We start from the raw sequence: 5,218 nt of genomic DNA, 5'->3' as shown, positions 1-5,218 counted from the left end.
GTACTTTATTCTTGTTATTTCTTTGGTTTAGCTCGTTTTTTCACACAAAGCGGACTATTTGATCCGTGATGCAGTTTGTTGTCACAGGGAAATGGAACACGGCATGAAGGCGGAAGCCGTTACAGACCTCAGCCGCAGCGGTAAAGTGTCGCTGTTTTGAAAGAAAGACCCGGACAAACTAGGATATTTTTCATCTTTTCTGACGTTAATCCTTGAGTGAGCAGCTAGAACATAAACAGAACACAATCAGCTTCTGTCTGTGTTTCATTTCACGGCAGGTTCGTTCTTCTGAGCTGCTCTAAAATGAGAAACTCCTCTTGTGGTGAAACAGAAGACGACACCTTGATGTCGAGTGGTGTTTTATTAGAAGGAGAATAACCAATTTGTCAATATTAATTTACCTTATAAAAGGAGAGGAATATAAATGCTAGTCGCTATAATAAGTTTAAATAAAGCATCAGTTCAGAGAGAAAGTTCATCCATTACTGCTTGTTTTGTCCAGACGATGAAGGAAAAATGTGTTTTAAAGAAGCCTGCGCAGTGATATCGAACGTTTGGTCTGTGTGACTGGAACTTCTTTTTTAGGTGTGCGTTATTACTGTGCATTATCACTTTTTAATGCACACCCAGCAGCCAATCAGAATCGAGCATTCACCCAGACCATGGTATAACATAACGTAGACGTAAATAAACCATAATCGATAAAGAATAGTGAAGAGGAGCAGCAAATGATCCAGCTGCCAAATATTTAACCACCAATGTTGTGTCATGTCAATATTAAAATAATGAAGTTTTAACCTAAGCTCCTGTAATCCACAGCACGGGAAATAGAACAACTTGGCACAATTAGGCTGAATTGGATCAAGATGTAATGAAAATTATTATTCCAAAGAGGAATGTTTTACGGCTATTTTTGAGAAACTGTGCTGGCCTCTCTGACATGAGCTGTGTTTAATGGCTGAATGTCCAACTCCAAGTGTACTTTTAGAAATTCTAGGAATTACAAGCAGTCCTGAATTGTAAAAGAGAATATTCATATTTTGTTTGTTAAGGAACAGTAACATCCTTGATATAGGATGAGGTGTTCTCATTGAAGGCCTTATAAGATAGCAGGAAGATTTTGAATTATGTTTTATATTAAACTGGATGCCAGGATTGTAAATTTTTTAGTGATGCAGATATTTAAAAATGAACTTTTTATGTAGTAATTATTGATTAAAAACATACATGAACAGTTGTGTAACTTTTAAGTTTAGCCTTATAACAGCTTGTATAATAAGCTATGTGATGTTCAACATCTTCCACAATGTTTTTGTGTCTCACGTTGGTAAATATATCAGATAACTCGTTTAACAACTTTGTGTGCATTGAGTGATTTGGCTTATTGTTTCCATTTTGTGACATAATTACTTAATTTTTATATTTATGCACTGATCTCTGGCAAATTAGATTTATTAACTGTGTGGACACATGTGATTCAAATGTGTAAACCAAGAGGATTGGGATGATCAAAGAGAAATGGATGACATTACATGTAAACTAATATAAAATAAAAGTACATTTTGTCAAATACATCTAAAATTGAAATTTAAAATCGATAGCTACATCATTATTTTGAGCTAATAAAACAGTATTTTATATGTATTAAGTATGAGTAAAATTATTGTCTTACATTTCAGTCTTTGATACCAGCAGCAACTGTGCTTTTTGCTCATTGGTAAAACCCGCTGGAGAAGGTCCTGAAATCACAAAATGGGTGAGTGTATGCACACATTCACAGACGTTACATTAATCACGCTGTTTTGCTGCAATATCACAAGAGCCATCCATACATACATTTTCAAAACTGCTATGTCCCTTTCGGGGTCATGGTGATGCCAGAGCATAACACAGCGACCTTCGGAGAAAGTCAGGGTACACCCTGGCTGGGTGGTCAATCAGCTGCGGGAGATAAAGACAAGGCAGAATGCAGTCAAGAGACAAGAGACAGGCCACGCTCAAACATTGGAGCGAGGCGGGTGATGGAGAACAGGCAAGAGTCAAAACGCAGGGAGGCAGGCAGGCAGGCAGGCAAAAGTAGGAATGCTCAGATTGACTGAATACTCAGAAAAAATAGATTTTGCAGGGAGCAGAGTGAGGAGCAGGAATATATACAGCACTGATGAGCAATGTTCCCTCTAATTTTTTGTGCGTCTGAGCAAACACAGAAACTCACTGAGCGCTCCTTCGACCGCAGTGAGCAACAATGAGGGTTCACTCTGTATTCACGTCTATATTTCAACTGTCTGAAATCTCTTATCTTAACAAGTCATGTAGCTTATTAAAAGAATGAAACTAATAAATGTTCATCAAATTGTGTTCAATGTGAGTGATTTGCAACAATTACAATGAAAAGTAAGAAACATTCAGGAAGTGGGTCCTGCTGTCTGGGAATACATTCAAACTCCACTTTAATTGTTTAGGACTTTTCCTGCTACAAAGAATCTTGAAGTGCTTTCCATAATAAATAAAAGAAAGATACAAATAGTAGTTAAAATAGCAAACATACTGTAGCGTCCGGCAGGACGCAATGAAGAGGCGGAGGCGACCGTTTCCAACCGCGAAGCTTTTAATAAACTTGTAAACGGTTACTGTCGGCCGTAACCACGCCGAATACAACACAAACGATAAAGTGCTCTCATTGGCTCGTTCCTCATTACATTCCTTCATGCTCCCGCAACCCTTCTTATATTCTCCTGCTCCTCCGCCCACCCCCACACTCATCCAATCACACTGGAGCAACAATGCAACACAGAACACATTAACAGAGCATTTTGTCCCGAGTTAACTCGCGATTAATCGCAAATTATTATGTGGCCTTTTTTTAAGGAAAAAAATGTGTGCTTCATGGAATTTAGCAGTTCTACATTAATTATGAAAACAGGAATGACGAAATTTATAGTTTTCATCAGAAATACTTTATTTTGTAACATTGTATGGAGATACTTTCTTAACAATAAAAGGCTGTAACATAAAATGCCTACTTTTCTTTTAATTTTATTTTAATGATCACATTTTTACTATTTCTTTTGATTGTTTCTTTTAATGTTTTATGTAAAGCACTTTGAATTGTCTCTGTACATGAAATGTGCTATACAAATAAACTTGCCTTGCCTAACAAAAGCCCAAGTGCAAGTGAAGGGCATTTTAAATTCAAAACTTCAATCAACGTTCAGTAAAATAAAATAAAAAACATCAAAAATAAAATTTCCATAACACTTTCATGTTCATTTTTTGTCAGGACCAAATCTTTTCCTCCTCTGCTGAACTACAGTAATAAATGAAATAGAGATTTATCATTTCCAATTAACTTTTGTTTTTTAAAACATTAAAGACTGAGAAAAGCGGGATACACTGTGGATAGTTTGACAGTCTGTTACTGCCGCTGCGCAGCAACGTGTCCGGAGCTCAAACCATGGATATGCCGCAGACCGCTCTGCTGGGGTTGGATCACGCTTAAACCTCCAGAACTTTTAAAACGTCCCCCGGTGCGCTTGCTGTTCGGAACGTTGGGGGTCCGCAGCTCTCGGGACGCGGCGCCGGACGCGAGGCGGTACCACAAGACGTGGTACTGGACGCGAACCGGAGCCGGGTTAGAGTGCAGGAGCTCTCCAGGTCCTAGTGCCGGGCCGGTTCTACCTCGCAGCTCGGTGGTTGGAGACCCGCCCGTGAACTAGTGAGAGCAGCCGGTGAGAGAGGGCGGGACGCCCGCGCGCGCAGTATGGAAAGGCACTTATGAGAAATCCCGCGATTAATGTGTCAAAAAAATTGTCGGCGTCAAGCACATGTCAGATTACTTATATGATAATTTTATTTAAAGTTTAGAATACATTTTATGTTGTGCGCAGAATAGATTTGCTGTGCGCAACGGGCGTGGGAGCAGTGCGCAATTGCGCACGTGCGCAGCTTAGAGGGAACATTGCTGATGAGGATGACAAACAACTGGTGGTGACAGGGAAATGGCAGCTGATGCATGATGGGAATTGGAGTCCAGGAGGATGACGGATGCAGTTGGTGTTCAGGTGAGGGCTCCCTCTGGTGGTGGGAGAAGGACATGACTGGCTGGGCCCTGACACAATCACAGAACCATGCACACCTGGGAACTTTTTTTGGTGAACTCAAAGTAGGAAAATGACCCTCGTTGCATGTTTTAGGACAGTGGTGGAAACCCAGGGTCCAGGAAAAGATACCCCCTAGATGCACGGAGAGAACAAGAGTACATTACCCAAAACGGTCCCCAGTTGGTGTTTGTTTCAGATCCCCCAAGTGGGATTTGAGCCAGGAGTTCTTGGTGTGAGACAAGAGCGCTAACCACTGTCGAGTCCTCATTTCACACATTGAATATATCAAGGTTCTTCAACAAGATGGATTAATTGTTTGTTACCAGTGTTGATTTTATGTTTTTCAAAACAGGAAACGACTATGATAACATTTGAAATACTAATGTAGTGTGTAATTTTTATGTGTGGGTATTAAAAAAAAAACATATTGAACTGATTTAAGATTTTTTTTTATTTTTTATTGAAATTGTGTTTCAACTAGGGCTGGGCGATATGGGAATTTTCATATTGCAATATCTTTTTTTTCATTTTGTGCGATAACGATATTAAAAACGATATTAATCAAATAATCAAAGTAATCTTTATTGCAAAGAGCTTTACGACTTCAGATTTTTACACCTTAATTCCCCCCCCCCCCCATTAAATCTTAGTTAGTTCAAATTAAACTTTCATTATTTTTGTATTAACTGTAGTATTGAAACTAACTGTGAGAAACATGTAAATATTTATAATAAATATTGTACATATACATGATGTACACAATAGTTAAACCATTACGGTGGTATGTTTTCAATAGGCTGTACAGAATTTCTGATTTATTTTAATCTGACTGCAGCACATACAAGTTCTTTTCAAATTAAAATTAGGTCTTAAAAACATTGTCCTAAAGCAGCAAATATATTGCAGTTATTTTTATATTATTTTCTAATTTCTTCTGAACATAAACTATACACAGGAAAAATAGGAGAGTATTTTTTTCGGAGTTAAAATCAGTTTGTTCTGATTGAGTAATTTTTTAACATTTTAGAGGAAGATCATTTCGATTGGCTGCCAAGGTCAGTGCAAAAACATAGAGTAAATATGTTGGAGTAAAACAGCAAGAACACGCCCACTCATGT

General features: G+C 38.4%; 1 long non-coding RNA gene across 1 annotated transcript in view; it reads right to left on the bottom strand.

Annotated features, from left to right (window-relative positions):
- LOC112148714 overlaps nt 1–1,926 on the bottom strand; it is a 4,258-nt gene extending 2,332 nt beyond the window's left edge. Inside the window, exons 1-2 of the long non-coding RNA XR_002919673.2 lie at nt 1,837–1,926; nt 1,673–1,739 (exon numbers count right to left, since the gene is read on the bottom strand). This is a non-coding gene — a long non-coding RNA (uncharacterized LOC112148714). The remainder of the gene's footprint in view (nt 1–1,672; nt 1,740–1,836) is intronic.
- Nucleotides 1,927–5,218: the final 3,292 nt, after the last annotated feature.

The sequence above is a fragment of the Oryzias melastigma genome, linkage group LG9, assembly GCF_002922805.2.
Source record: "Oryzias melastigma strain HK-1 linkage group LG9, ASM292280v2, whole genome shotgun sequence".
Lineage (NCBI taxonomy): Eukaryota > Metazoa > Chordata > Actinopteri > Beloniformes > Adrianichthyidae > Oryzias > Oryzias melastigma.
The sequence above is the reverse complement of the archived record's forward strand: the minus strand, read 5'-3'. Positions and strand labels throughout refer to the sequence as shown.